We start from the raw sequence: 15950 nt of genomic DNA, 5'->3' as shown, positions 1-15950 counted from the left end.
ATGCTGGCAGTAAAAATCCCCAAATCTCATTTCTATGAAGTTCAACAACAGGCAACACTAATCTAAGGCAATAGATGTCAGACCTGTGGCTACCTCTGGGGGTGGGGGTGGGGATTGATGGAGAAGACGTGGGGGGGCCTTGGGGGTGCTGGAAATATTCTATAGCTGGACCTAGATATGCACATATCATATTTCAGTTTATATTTACGATTGGGTCCTTTACTTGTGTGTGCTCTTCCTCAATTAAGGAGACTTCACAACTTAACTGTGCAAAAAGCACCACCTGTGCTCAGTAAGCAGCAGGTGATGACCGAACTGTATTCATCTACCTCCGGGAAGGGGTAGCAGGTGGGTTGATGACTCCCTTACAGTGGAGGACCAGCCTAATGAATAGTAGGTCAGGGCAGGCAATTACACTGTGGAAAATGGAAACACACCCTATCCCCAGCCACGCCGAGGAGCCAAATGCCACTAGATTCACTAGTGCTCTCTAACAACAATAATAACTACTTTTGGTCCAGGACCTATTTTGAGCTAAGTATAGATACACATATTTTTTTCTATAGTCTTTATAATCACCTTAAAAGGTAAGGTGTCTTTTGTTCTATTTTACAACTGAATTTAGTTTAGAGAGACCTTATCATAAGTAGTGAAGTAAGGATTTTTTTTTTCTGAGAGAGCATGCGCAGAGGAGGGTCAGAAAGATAGGGAGACACAGAATCTGAAACAGGCTCTGGGGTCTGAGCTAGCTGTCAGCACAGAGCCTGATGCGGGGCTCGAATCCATGAACCGGGAGATCATGTCCTGAGCCGAAGTGGGATGCTTAAACCAACTGAGCCACCCAGGCACCCATGAAGCAAGGATTTTAACCCTGGTCTGTCTGGCCTTTTGATATGGAGCACAGGCTCCAGAAAAGAGTACCTGGGTTTTGAGTCCAAGGTCTGCATTCCCTAGCTGTGTAACCTTGGGCAATTTCCTTGACCCCTCTGTGCCTTCATTTCCTCATCTGCAGAAAGGCAGATGATAACTGCAGCTACGTATCACAGCATTCTTCTAGGAGTTGAACTATGCAAAGCACTTAGAACATCGTATGCACTTGGCATATAGTGAGAACCATAAAAGTACCAGCAGTTATTCTGTTGCGTCATGCAATCTCCCCAAAGTGGAAGGGCCAGATCCAGTGATTTTCTGAGATATAAAGTAAAATGTTCAGGCTACCTATGCCATGTTTGCCCTCTGTCTCCTGTCCTAAAGGTTCAATAGCAAAAAATCCTAAGTATCCAGTAGGCTTATCTGCTTACCTCTTTCTTCAGGAGAGCTCCTGTGTTACCCTTCAGGTAGTGCTGTTGAGGTCTCTTGCTGCTTCAGCTTTCTGATTACACCGTGATTATCCTTAAGGTAACCTAAGAGAAAATGTCCCAGGCTTGTGGGTAGTCCCTCCATCCTGTTGGACACAAAGGAGGACACATCCTGATGCTACAAGGATTTTTCCAGTGTGTGCCATCAGGATGTGTGCCTGGATCTCCAGCTCCATTCCCACCCTGATGCTGGGAATTTCCCCCTCCCAGATCCACCTGGGGACTGTGAAGGTCACTCCCCCAGAAGTCAGGATTTAGAAGAAATGTTCATGTCAGCCTAGCTGATCTTTTTAATGGAAGAGATTGGAGTTGAAAAGCGTAGACAGCCACTTTCCACCTTGTCTCCTTGAAAATATACTGAGAAAGGCAGCGTGCAGCAGGAGGGGGAGAGGAGGCAGGTGCTCAGGGGAGAGCAGAGACAAGGTGCAGAGACTGAGAAAGACTTGTCACTCTGAGACCTGAGACTTGTGACTACCGTGCGTGCTCATCTGTAAATTACCCCTCCTTCCCAAGCTGGCCCCACCAGTAGCTGAGGAATCCAAACCAACACACCGGGGCGGAATAATTAAGAGGAATGAAATTCACTCTGTGAGTTTTTCTAGGAAGCCTTTCCTGACTCCATACCTTGTACACCTGACACTTCCCTCGCACCATAGATTTAGCTTGTGTTAGCCCCAGTCACATCCTTTTTAAAGCTTAAACCTCCTGCCTTAAAAATGCATTTGTCTGTAAAATCCTTAAAGAGTTTCCCACATGGAGTCATATTAGATGTGCAGTGTCTAGATTTTTGTCTGATCCGTGCAGTTTTTGCATTATTTGTTTATATTCTTAATATTTAATTTAGATTTAGTTTGTATCTATTTATGTTTACATGGCTTTTTTAAACTGAGACTCTTCCTAACAAATATTTAAGAATCCGAGGTTTAATATTTTAGATATATGTTTTCAAACATACGTTACAGTGAATATGCATCTTTTTAAAATAAAAGATATTTATGCATCACCTGACATCATCTCATGCACCATCTTGGAAACTTACAACCCAACCTCTGAGCCCATTGAAAGCACGGATGATAACGTATGCATGATCAACCCCCCACCCTTGGGTCTAGGGCTCAATGTTTCTCTGTTACAAAACTTGGCCTAATAAACTGTTATACGTGCAGTTAATTTACTGCCTGTAGGACCCTTGTCTGCATCATTTACTGCTCTGTCCTCACTGTCCTTAACTAGGTCTGATTCCTGGTTGATGTTTAATATAGATGTAGTAAATGAAAGCATACATTGGTAAGTGAAAACCAGTGGAATGTTCTGCAGCCACAGACGCCAATCCACGCTGCTCCTGACTGGTGGTGACACTCCCATTCTGTGCAGTGCTTTTTGCACTTGCACCTTGGTCACAATAGTAGGTCCTGACCTTAAAGGCTTCAGTCTTTGGTTTTGATGGCAGATTGGAAGCAGTTCTCCGATGCTGACGATTCACATCCTGCTTGGTTGTGCTCAGAGCAGCTCCATGGTTTTCACAGCCCAGTTTGAAATGAAAATGTTTGTTCAAAAAGCAGGAAACTGTATAATCCAGCAATTCCACCGCTGGGCATATATCCAAAGGAATTGAAAGCAGAGTCTCAGAAGAGATACCTGCATGCCCATGTTCAAATAAGTGTTATTCACAGTAGCCAAAAGGTGGAAGCAACCCAAGTGTTCATCGGTGGATAACGGGATAAATAAAATGTGGATATCAAAATGACAGAATAGCCTTATGGAGGAAGGACATTCTGACACATGCCACAGGGTGGATGTATCTTGAGGACGATGTGCTAAGTAAAATAAGCCAGTCACTATAGGACAGACATAGTATGATTCCACTTATATATGGCACCTGAAGGAGTCAGATTCAAGGAGACAGGAAGTAGAATGGTGGTGTTAAGGGCTGGGGATGGTGAATAAGGGACACACCATTTAATGGGGAGAGGTGCAGTTCCACAGGATGAAGATGGTTCTGGAGATGGATGGGTGGCAGTTACCAATCATGTGAACATACTTAACACTCTTGAACTGTGCATTTCAAAAGGTTAACATGGTAAATTTTATGCTATGTGTATTCTGCACAATTAAAAAAAAATGCAGGAAAAAAGCTTTCTCCTTTCCTTTGTGGTCTCTTTCTTGGCCTGTCATGATTTTCTATTTGGTATTTAACGTTGCCCTCCCTTGGCCACAACAACGCATAGGTAGGTGCAGATTGTGATAGGTGCTCAGGATCCCATCTGCGACCCGATGTGCAGGAAATGTGTGTCTGACCCTGATCCCCCCAAGCCCATGCCCAGACGCCTATGGGGGCACAGAAGGTAGCAATGGTTACTGGGCAGGGCCAGGGGTGGGTGTCGGAGAACCAGTTCTGGGAAGGTGCTGGGGGGGGGGGGCGTGTGAGCTCGGATACCAAGTCCACAGCAACTGCTCTATTACCCCACCAGTCTTCACTTGTAAAACACCCACTCAAAGATGAGATCATTAACGACTTTTTTAAAGAATTATTTTACCTTCATTTATCTGAGAGAGAGAGAGAGAGAGATCATGTGTGTGGGGGAGTAGAGAGGAGAGAGAGAATCCCAAGCACTGGCAGCGTACAGCCCGATGTGGGGCTCGAACTCATGAACCGTTAAGGTATGGCCTGAGGTGAAATCAAGAGTTGGATGCTTAACCAACCAAGCCATCCAGGTGCTCCAAGATCATTGTGGATTTTAAGACTGCAACCAGAGCACACTAACCCATCAACCCCTTCTGAGTGTGGGCCCCAGTTGGGAACACTGGATTCACCCCAACTAAACCAGCTCTCCTTGGACTGCCTCACAGGGCAGGGCACTGTTGGCCGAGTGTCTTGCTCTTACTTAAAGCAACCAGACAAAACGTGCAGGCATACCCATGGGGGGAGACCACTCTAAAACACCGAGCACTGGCAAATCCCCAGGGAGTGGACCCTCACGTTATCTGTCCTTCAATGCTCCCTCCAGCAGCAGAAGCATCTCCAGGGCCCCCTGGGGCCACGATGCACCTCTCGTATGTGTCAGAACCACAGCCAACCAGGGACGTGGCTCAAGCACCCAAGCCTCAGAGCCTGGAAGGCCCAGCTGTGGACTTCCAAGAACCCAGGTCCCAGACATCAGCATTTGGGTTTGCCGGAGCCACCCTGACCTGTTTTTGCTAATGGCAGGAGGAATAAATGGAAGCTCAGTGATTCGAGGACTTAGCTATTAGAGTAAATTATTACGGGATTGAGGTCAGTGAGCAGGAGACAAATTTCCTCCGTTAGAATGCTAGGACCGAAGCCACATTTCCTAGGAAACAAACAGGTGATGTTTGTAACCAAGCTTTTCTGAAATGAAGCTCGCCTAACGTGCACGCAGGAGGTGTGTGATCCCACTGTGACTGTGGTGCCTATGTGCATGTGGAGAATCACACAGGGTGGGGGCACACCCCTCCGAGCACTGCTACACTCAGTCCCTTCCATCAAGCCTATACATATAGGCAATTTCTAGAAGCTTGTTTCTGCAGTCTCCACTGGGTGGTGAGCATGGACAGTGATTCTAAGTGCAATGCCCATATGAATCATCTGAGGAATCTTGTAAGAATAAAGATTCTCACTCAGGAAGGCTGTGCCGGGCCTGAGATTCTGCATTTCTAAAAAGCTCCCGGCTGATGGTGATGCTCCTAGTCCCTAGACCACCCTTTGAGGATCAAGGGTCTAGACCAGTCTGGAAAATAAAATGTTTCCCAGTTCAACATTCATGTCTCTGGGTGACTGAAAGGCTCTGGGACCATATGGACCTGGAGCCCTATAGATTCTCCAATCGGCTGTCTGGGCTCAGCGGAAATACCTCCCCTCCTCCAGGAAGCCTTCCTTGACTCACCCAAACCAAGGAGAGAACACATTCTGTTCATTGCTCCCTCAGGGCTTGGTGCAGGATTTCAGTGCATAGCATGTTGCTTTGACTACATGTATGCATTTTTCTGTCCTTTTTGGACCATGTGACACTGGAGTACTGGGACATCTTGGCACCCTATTATAGCTGGCTCAGTGCCTGGCTCATAGAAGTGTTCACTTTCTATTGCTGCTGCAATAAATTCCCAGAAATGTAGTGGCTTAAATCAATACAGATTTATTCCTTGGATTTCTGTAGGTTGGAAGGGTAATATGGATCTGAGAATCTGTTTTCTTTTCCAGCTTCTAGAGTTTGCCCACATACCTTGGCTTGTGGCCCCTTTCCCCGTCTTCAGTGTGTGCTGAGATCTTCTCATACCACATCACTCTCACCTCATCTCTCGACCCTTCTTCCACTTTTAAGGACCCCTGTCAATACAGCGTCCTTCTAGATAATCCAAGATAATCTCATGGACTCATACTGATTTGCAATCTTAAATCCATCCATCTCTAGGTCCTGGAGATTAGGACATAGATGCTTTCTTCTGATGGTGGGTAGGGGTGTCATTATCCTGTCTCTACAATGCATGACTCTTTGGGATCAGCTTAGAGCAGAGGGGTTCTGAAAGACTGACAATTTGATAGTTCTGGACTTCCTGTGGCCCCTTTTACGGCATTTCTGGTATTTTTCATTCAGCCAGAATTATGTCATCCATAATGAAAACCATAATTTGGTTTCCATTCTGGGCCAAAAAATAGGGATGGAAAGATGATTACTGTCACAGGGCTCATTGTGACTATCTTTCTGGTGTCATAAGGAGTGATCTCTAGGCAATCAATGGGCTCATCTGGGCCAGTCCATTTCATTTATGAGGATGGTCAAAGCAGCTTTCTGGAGAACCAGACAGTCTCAGAAGATGTTTATAGTTAGTACTGCTGAGAGTGTATGCAATTTACACAGAATTTGTGCCAATGGCGACAAGATACATGTTTTAGCTGGTGACCAGGATGGAGAAGTGTATTAAGGGAAGCACTTAAATTTTTTTTTTCTTAATTCAATTTTAAAATGTTTAGTTGTGGTAAAATGCATCCAATATAAATTTTACTATCTTAACCATTTTAAGTTAACTTAACACACAATTCGGTAGTATCAAGTACATTAATACTGTTGTCCGGCCAATCTCCAAAACTCTCCGGGAAGCACATTTCTTCACGGCCACCTTTCCAAATGAGTGATGTTCTAACTTTACTTTCTATTGGACCATCCTGAGTTTGCTGCCGGCACGTTCTAAAAACAAAGCCCGGGGGTGTCTGGCTGGCTCAGTGGGTAGATAGAGCAGGAGACTCTTGATCTAGGGGTCATATAAGTTTGAGTCCTACACTGGATGTAGAGATTACTTAAAAATAAAGTCTTAAAAAATAAACAAAACCAGGGGCACCTGGGTGGCTCAGTCGGTTAGGCGTCCGACTTTCGCTCAGGTCATGATCTCACGGTTCGTGGGTTCGAGCCCCGCGTCAGGCTCTGTGCTGACTGCCAGCTCAGAGCCTGGAGCCTGTTTCAGTCTGTGACTCCCTCTCTCTCTGACCCTCCCCTGCTCACACTGTCTCTCCCTCTCTCTCTCCTAGAAATAAATAAAAATATTAAAAAAAAAATAAAACAAAAACCCCAATAGCTACGTCCCTTACCTTTCTCAGTAGGTGACGCCTGTGGCTATAAATTTGAGTGAAAATTATGAAGTACAGTGACCAGGCACCCAAGGATGTTTGTCTGCATGATGATGACAAAATGCCCAAAGACTACCTGTTAAAAACCTTCCCGATTCTGAGGAAAGTTGGGAGTTCCTTGAAACAGGTTCCTAGTAAGTAAAAATGTGAACAGTACAAGTTTATCCCATGGTTTTGTCTCCTGATCATCTTCGAAGCATGCTAATGACTCCTTTTGTAGAGTCCTACGATGTTAGTTCAGAAGGGGAAGGTTCCTTGAGCTGATTTTGTATCTATGAAAGCTTCACGCTTCCAAAGTTTGTTTGCTTCTCAAGTATCCTGTTCATACACGCAAAGTTTATACATGCAAAGATGTGAAAAAATGTGTATCTTGTATCTGTTTTCTGGAGAGTTCTGTTTCTTGGGCTAAATGTGGACTCTGAAGAGAGCTGGTGTCTTTCTGTTCCGGTTACACCCCCACCATCTCAGCTCTGCTCCCACATGTCAAAGAAGGTGTCATTACCTACCCTCATTCTTACCCAGTCCTTTTGGTTTGTGTGTCTGGGGCTAATCAGTTGCAACCAGGCTACCATTCATCAAGCAAAATGATGACAATGACCAGGCTGAAGGACTTTTTCAGCCTGGTTGTCCAGAGTTAATGCCTCTGGCCTGTCTTACGAGTTAAGCCACTTTTCCAAATGGCTCTTTACGTAAGGGGTCATTTTCTAGCGGACTACATTTGTATCCATAGTTCAGATCTGCCATGTTTGTTGTGCAAACATCTTCACCCTATCACAGTTGCTAATCAAGGAAGGTATAGATGAAGCCAGATTTCCAAGGGCTTCTCTGATTTCAGCCTATGGCCGCTTCCTATAGAAGATCTCTCTCTGCTTTGGAAAAAAATTTCTGAACAGCCTTGAACCAAATGAAATGATTGGAACTGTGAGCTGCACAGGTGAAGGGCGCCATCTAGTGGTAAAATATGAAGCTGCTACTGCAGTTATGGAGTGAAATTAGCAGAACCCTTGACATTCCCGGCCAGCTTTTCCTGTGGAGCCCAAGGAGGGCCCTGCAGAAGCCTCAATTCCAAATCTTAAAGAGACCAGCCTTTCTCTAAAAGTGAGTGGGGCAGCAGTGGGCGGTCCAGGAAATGCTTTGTCAAGGGAAGGAAAAGAGGCTTCATTTATGTTCCAGGGAGATGTTCCCTGTGCCCCTCTCCATAGTAAAGGGAAGCCTGATCTGGAGTCAGGAGCAGTCAGCCTTCAGAGAAGCCTGGGCCGTTGGAAGATTCTGGAACCCCCGGGAGCCTCAGCATTGGGGAGCTACAGCATGGTGGGACTAGCCAGGGACAGTCAGGGCCCGTCTGGCTAGAACCCAGGGGGAGGAGCACACTTCCTGGGTCCTGGTGCCCGAGGGGAATTTGCACCCTCTGCGGGTGAAGGGGTTTTACTCCTCTCTTTCCTAAGGCAGGTCTTGCCCCTGGGAGTAGATTCCTGTCCATCAGCTAGAAGCCCTGCCATGTGGTGGAGGGAAGTCGTCTCGTTCCTTCTCTGCACCACAGATCTGATCCTTAGGTGGCCATCCCACACCCTAGTGGGGCCTCTGGTGGACCCGTGCAGGCTGCTGTCCATTTGTGAGTCTCCTGCCTCCTCACAGCTCTGCTTCCCTTTTAGTTTATAGGTCTCCGCTTAGATGTCCCCCCCGGGGGGACTTCGTGACTCCAGGGGCTTTCACCTCCGGCTGTCACCACTGTTCTCTGCACGGCACCCTCTGCTTTCCTCAGTGGTGCTTATCGCAACTTGCTGTGTTGAGTGTTTCCATGTTTGTCGTTCTCTCCCCAGTGGGGCAGGGACTGTGTCTGCTGCAGTGCCCGGCCCCGGCGTGGAGTTAGGTGCTCCGGTGTGTGTCTGAAGGGATGGAGAGGCTGGAGCCCAGCGGCTGGGAGGCAGGGTGGTGGAAAAGGCCCACCAAGACCACCTCTCTGCCAGCCCTTGCGTGTTTCCAGTCCTCTCTACTAGAAATAATACTCGCGGTACAATTTACCATGGGTTGTTAAGGAAATCACATGGGCCCTGAGTGCTCTGCAAATGCAAAGTGTTATCAAGTGCTGTTTCATTTCCATTTGCTCGGTTCCATTTACTGTAAATGCATCTGCTTTCCCGGATCCCTTTATTGGGGGAAAAGAGGCATGAGGTAGGGGAGGGTGTGAGGTAGGGGAGGGTGTGAGGTAGGGGAGGGTGTGAGGTAGGGGAGGGCCCACCCTCTCCCAGAGCCCAGGGTCATACAGGGATGGCAAATGTCACACACAGGAGGGCCCTCGGAGATCCCCCCATCCAGGGCTCCCCAAGCCCGTCGGCATGCCCGCATCAACTGAGCAATGTGCAGCCACAGGCCCGGGCCTCACCCCAGAGGTTCTGATTTAACTGGTCTGCAAGGAGGTACAGGCACAGGCCTGAAACAGCTCTCCAGGTGATTTTAAAGTGCAGCCATGGCATGCAGCCCCGATGCGAGCCCCCTGCGCTTACAGACTAAGCAGAGACAAGGAGGATGACCCTGGAAATGTTTCCCAGGGCACCTGCCTCACAGCCCGTCCCCCTCTCACCGCGCCGGGAAGGGAGCCACCAGACGCCCCAGTGCGATTTGCTCCATACCAGACTCATCTGATAGGTGGGTCCCTTGCATTTAGGATAAGAGAGGTGTCCCAGCACGTCCAGCCCAAGGTCGGAGAGCAGCTCGTAGACTCCGTGTAGATATGGAGTGGGAACCGGTGCAGCACACACATCTGGGCAGAGCACCGGGATGGGGCAGGTGGTCTGGACCTGCAACTTCCTTGGGATGGAGCCCCGCCCAGCCCCTGTGAATGTTGCTAAACTCCCCAGCGCCCCCGCCTGTTGCTGCTGTTTCCTGCTTTCTGGAAGGGCCTTCTGAGGGTGAGGTAAGCTGGGGAAATACGGAGCTTTCCCGCCGGGCGGACCATCCACATGAGCCACTGGAGGCTGAGAAATCTGGCCAGATGATAGATGGAGCCCAGACACACACTGAGATTGGGGGAAACCAGAGCTCTTGGCAAAGGGCAATTTAGTTTACATGTGAGGGGCAGAGAAACACGGCTCATGGATAGCGAAAGGGTGAGAAGCCCTCTGGTGCTCAAGTCAGTGTCTGCTGTTATCGCAGCCTGTGGTGGGGTTCTGAAAGGTCTTGATTTTGCAGACACTCGTCAGAAGCTCTGGGGTGTCAAAGGAGGGACAGACCTCTTCTACTGTTGAAATACCTACTACATAAACAATTTAGAAACTCCAAAACAGATGCACCAATCAGGGTGAATGTATAGGTTTATATTTAACAAAGAAGTGCCTTTAACAGAACCCCAAATGAGCAATGCAAAATAACCGTACTGTTTACGAGACAATAATAAGATTTATAAAAGTATGGAATCATAATACACGTTAGGGGTGTGGTCTGAAAACAGGCAACAAGGTAAAGTCCAGTAGTGCACATTTTTCCGTTTTGTGGATGCAGCTATATGACTGGGGGGTCTTAGTCAGTGAGGGCTGCTATACCAGCAAGACCAAGTGGCTTGAACAACAGACATGTATTTCTTACAGTTCTGAAGGCTGCAAACCTTAGATCAAGGTGCTGGCTAATTTGGTTCCTGGTGAAAGCCCCTTCCTGGGTTACAGATGAGAGCCATTTTCTGTCTTCACATAGGAGAGAGAGAAAGAGAGAGATCTAGTGTCTCTTCTTATAAGGACACTATTCTTATCATGGGGGCTCAACCCTCATGATCTTCCAAAGGCCCCGCCTTCAACAATGGGGAATAGGGCTCCAACATATGACTTTTGGGGGGACACAATTCAATCCATAGCATAGCATTTGAGAATCCCCCCAATGGTCTTTATTTTGAGACCCTCTGTGAATGTGAAGCTTGAGTCAAAGTGACCCCTGCCCCTCCTCTCCAGGGCCTGCCCCAGCTTATTTATGTTTCACAAGAATGGAGGACAGAAAGTAGGGAAGGAGAAAGGGAGCTGGGCTGTGAGGGGGTCTGGACACTGACAATCACATAGATATTGATAATGAATATTATGGAATATTCATGAATATTACTTGTGTAATCAGACAACACATATATATGTGGTCTTAAAATATTAATGTGAAGGAAAGGAAGAAGAAGGAAGGAAGGAAAGCAGGATGGAAGGAAGGGGGAAGACAGAGAGGAAAGAAGGGAGGGAGAGAGCCCATCCCTCCCTTAGTGCTTGGTTGGTTGATTGTCCCTCTGTCCAGGGGCCCCAAGAACTGGGAGACAGAAAAGGACAGAGATGCCAGCTTGGGGCATAGAGGGGACATACAGTCCTCAGGACTGTCCTGTTCGTCATTCCCTCCCCCTAGCGAGGGAAGGTGCAGATGGGGTCTGTGCTGCTAGGTGGCACAAGTCACAGCCCCCATCAGGCAGGGCGGGACCCTGGAAGCCACAGACTCAGCCTGCAGCCTGCCCGAGATCTGCTGTCTCGGGGGACACATGGGGACTCATGGATGCTCATCCCAGAGGGCCGCTCGGGCTTTGATTCCACTGTCAGGTGCCTAAATCTCAGTTATTAGTGATGGAGCATGGCTTAGAGGTTCAGCACAGGGCATCATTTTGGTTAATTAGTCGGTATAAACACATACACTGTTTATCAACATAAATAAATTGCATAATGGGTTTGTTTAATTTCCACATGCAGTCTCTTTGGTTTTTAGGATAACCAAAAGCTGCACATGTATGTGGCTGTACTATACCCACAGAGGCACAGACATACACACACACAGACAGGTAGACAGAACACACATACAGAAACACACATACAGATAGACACACACACACATACACACACAGCTCTCCTCTCTTATGGGGCCAAGTGCCCAACTCTTGCCGCTCTCCCCCTCCTCCCTCCCCTCCCCCTCCCTCCACCACCCCTGCCGTGTCCCTGAGGAGCAGAGGCAGCCAGGAACTGACCCGGGCCAGGGCCACACGGTCTCTCTGACCACGGTCTTCCCACTACCCAGCACACTGGGTGCTTGGTGCATGTTTTCTGGGTGAACGAAAGATGACATGAGTGCATTCCCAGCACTTCTGGTTTACTCTTGGCCTCTGGGGGCCTGGCCTTGGGCAGGTCAGCCCCCTGGCATCAGCGTCCATCCCCCAGGGCTGTGAGGAGGTCTGTCTCTAGTGCCCTCGTCCCCTGGCTGGTGCTCTCTCCCAGCGGGTACCGACTCCGGAACGCCTGACGATCATTTGGGGGAGCTTCTTTGAACATTGAGGCTGAGGCCCGGGAACCTCCCTACCATCAGGCACTTCTGTGGCCCGTGGTCTTTCTGGGAGGTGCCCTTTTACAGTGTCCCTTCTTTGGACAGCCGTCAGGAAGAAAACCCGCTGAACTCATTCCCAGTGCCCAATGGCTCAGAATCGGACTCAATGACTGTGTACTGAGAGCCCAGTCCTGGGTCGGCGAATTCTCTCCCGGAGAATGAGCAGCAGCCGGGGGTTCTCTGGAGGATGCGACCCCCCTTGCATTTTAGATCCAAATCCATCTGGGTTTCACCTTGCCTCTTCTTTCCGGTTGGGTTGAATATTCTGTGTCTTGCCATCACAGAAGTGAAATAAGTCAGCCCAGGGTGGTTTTGAGGGCCACGGGAGAAAAACGAAGTGCCCAGCAGTGAAGAGAAGTCCAGCAATGAGAGCCGTTGAGGGGGGGTGGGTTACCCCACAGGCTAGGCTGGGCCAAGGGGGGCTGGGAGACACCGGAGGGCCTGCTGAGGGCACGTGGGATGCTTGCTAGCGGAGGCCGCCCCTCCAGCTCCTGGTCCCCGACTCTGGTCCAGCTTCTAGCAACACAGGTCCTCTAGGCCCCCAGCCCAGGAGCGCAGGTGGGTCCTGCGGTGCCAGTGGGGCTCCCCTAGGGCCGTGCCTGCCGCCTTGACTCCTCCAACACGTGGTGAGCAAGCCCCTGAGTTATAGCCCCCTGCTTAGACATACCCATCGCCCCTCGGTAGGGGCTGGATCCTGACCCGCACAGAGGGAAAGTACTATGGCCTGGAAAGGCGAGCGGGCGGGACTGACCGGGCTCGGGGGCAGCTGCGGGCAGACCCCCAGAGCCCTGCCAAGCACAGGGGTGGGCAGGAATCTCAGAAGGTGGAGGGCCTGGGGGTTTGCCCACGAGGCGGAGGCTGCTGAGCGAGGCTGGGCTGGGTCTCGGGGCCTCCTCCCCAGCCCCTGGCTGCCCTCCTCCAGGCGCGTTGGGTCCACGCGGTCCCGAGGCAGAGCGGCCCCTAGTAGGGCAGCCTCTGTCCCCGCACCTCTTCCCTTCCAGACGCTGGGCGGGCACAGCACTGAGGCCCGGCTGCCCAGGGGCGCCAGAGAGCCGACTGGGGCCCACTGTGACCGTCAGAAGCAGGCGGTGGGTGGGGCTAACCTCACATTCGTACCCTTTCTCCCTCGGTGGCCCAGAGGAACCCGCTTTCTTGTGTTTGGCTGTGGAGCAGTGGCCAGAGTGGGACAGGTGGCCAGTGCCTGCTTCCCCCCACCTGCTCCCCATCTCTGCCCTTGCTCTCACTGTCCTTGGGGGTGTGGGTGGCTAGAGGGAAGGCCCGGTGACCTCCTGTGGGAGGCAGGAAAAGCGGGTGGAGGCCGATCGTGGAGGCCTCGAACTCCTCTCTACTTCAGCACTACTATCAGGACTGAATGAGTCGATAAATTGTCTAGACTGCTGCCTGGAACTTGGTAGAATTCATAGCTGTTGGTTGGTAATCCTTCGCGATGTGTCTACAATTTCCCTGCAGCCCCTTTCCTTTCCTCCCCTCTCATCTTTTAAAATTCCTCACGCACCAGGCACTTGACCCCGACTGAATTCCTCATTTGTCACAGCAGTCAGGTCTGGTCTTGGTCTTTGTCCGTCAAAAAAATAAGGGGTGCGGGGGTGGGGAGAGTAACAACGGCCAACCCCGACCTTGTGTTCAGAACCCCTGTGGCAATCCAGTCCTGCTGTCTCTGGCCATCTGTCCCGTGGCAATCTGTCCCCTGGGAGGCCACTTCCCAGGCTAGGAAAGAGAAGTCAACACTCTCACACATCTCTATTTTGGACCCTGTGAAGGGCTCCCATTTTTTTGCACGATACCTCCTATTTGCAAATCTGTTACTGTTTGCAAATAAAGCGCCCCAGAACCCTGGGATGCATGTGGGCAATTTAACAAATGGATCAGAAGCTAATGCTTTTTAAATTTGCAGCTCAATTCCAGAATGTCTTAACTGCAAGGAAATAATTTGAATATTCTCCGCTACATCCCTCTCTCATCATCAGATCATTAAAATAAAATTTGCCTGGATGCAGTTCCTCTATTTATTCTTTATATATTACTATTAACAAAAAGATGTTTATCAGCCAACTAAATGGGGCCAACAAAATTAGAGTGAAATGCTTATTTTAAGCATTAAGACAAATGCATTTCATTGGCACTGGTCTTCATGTAAAAGTATTGGTTACAAATAATCCCTTATTAAAAGACCAATTAGGGGCACCTGGGTGATCAGTCAGTTAAGCGTCCAACTTCAGCTCAGGTCATGATTTCACGGTTTGTGAATTGCAGCCCCGTGTCGGGCTCTATGCTGACAGCTCAGAGCCTGGACCCTGCTTCAGATTCTGTGTCTCCCTCTCCCTCTGCCCCTCCCGTTTGTGCTCTTTCTCTGTCTCTCAAAAATAAATAAACGTTGAAAATAAGTTTTTTCATAAAACAAGAAACACATTTCTGGTATGTGGTTGTTACTCAGTAGTAACTCGACCCTTTCTGTAGCTTCCAAGCTGTGGTTATACACATTTAGCTCCATCCATGAATACAGATACTCGCACGCACATTTAGCTCCATCCATGAATACAGATACTCGCACGCACATACTTGAAATTTGGGCACACGAATCTGGACAGGTGTCGCTCATCCCAATTCCCGTTCACCTTTAGTATGAAGGTGTGGATGGTTCTTGCTTTGCTCTCCATGCGGACCAGAACTGGGCCATCTGTGTGAAGGTGCTGTCCTCTGGTGGAAGTTAGAAGATTTGCATGGTTAGCTAGATGAGAGAAATTGCAGGCACCACAGTAAGAGCCAGTTAGCTAATCACGTCAGGGTTGTATTTATTTAATGACTGACAGGAAGGGGAAAGTCCAAGGAGACAGAGAAGGAGCAGCCATGGGAAACCCCCCACAAGAGCCTGGGACAGCAATGAGCGCAGAATGACCTCCAGAAAATATTTGTTGCTAAGCCTGGGGGTGGGGCTTGGGCACCTGGGTGACTCAGTCAGTTAAGCCTTCGACTTCCGCCCAGGTCATCATCTCACGGTTCCTAGGTTCAAGCCCCGAGTAAGGCTCTGTGCTGACAGCTCAGGTTCTGTCCTGCTTCGGATTCTGTGTCTCCCTCTCTCTCTGCCCTTCCCCCACTCACACTCTGTCTCTCTCAAAAATAAACAAACATTAAAATAAATAAGTAAATAAAAAAGCTAAACCTGGGGGCTGTAGATACTGAATCATAGATGGGGGTGGGCTCTGATGCCAGCAACCCAGGTGACCTAATCCTGCACCAGCAGTGAGAATTCTGCTGCACTTTTTTGTGAAATTTGTCAATACTTACTTCCAGTAGTGGCTTAATCCACCCACCGCTGTTGCAGAGGTGTGAGGCTTCTCTCCATCAGCTCTTCGAGCTACAGCATAGAAATAGCGAGCCATTTTCCACTCGGAAGGAGTGAAAGGATTTAGAGAGAAAATATGCATTCTTGAACAGTGCGATCTATGCCCCGGAAACCACAATTCAGTCAGGCATCAATATGCAGGGTACGGGAGCAGTTTCCCTCAGATTCCGAGCAGAGGGAAATAACATGCTTTGCCGGAAGGGACGAGCCAGGACACTGAGAATTTAGTCAGAAGATGATGCAATTTTAGGTCAGGAGGGAC

At 49.1% G+C, this 15950-nt stretch overlaps 1 long non-coding RNA gene across 1 annotated transcript; it reads right to left on the bottom strand.

Moving 5' to 3' along the window:
- Positions 1 to 10369: 10369 nt before the first annotated feature.
- Positions 10370 to 15722, bottom strand: LOC120234316. The gene is made up of 3 exons (XR_005529056.1): positions 15631 to 15722; positions 14961 to 15073; positions 10370 to 10676 (listed from the first exon to the last, which is right to left on the bottom strand). It is a non-coding gene; the product is annotated as an uncharacterized LOC120234316 (long non-coding RNA).
- Positions 15723 to 15950: the final 228 nt, after the last annotated feature.

Source organism: Hyaena hyaena, unplaced genomic scaffold (genome assembly GCF_003009895.1).
Source record: "Hyaena hyaena isolate Hyena2069 unplaced genomic scaffold, ASM300989v1 scaffold_106, whole genome shotgun sequence".
Taxonomy (NCBI): domain Eukaryota; kingdom Metazoa; phylum Chordata; class Mammalia; order Carnivora; family Hyaenidae; genus Hyaena; species Hyaena hyaena.
The sequence above is the reverse complement of the archived record's forward strand: the minus strand, read 5'-3'. Positions and strand labels throughout refer to the sequence as shown.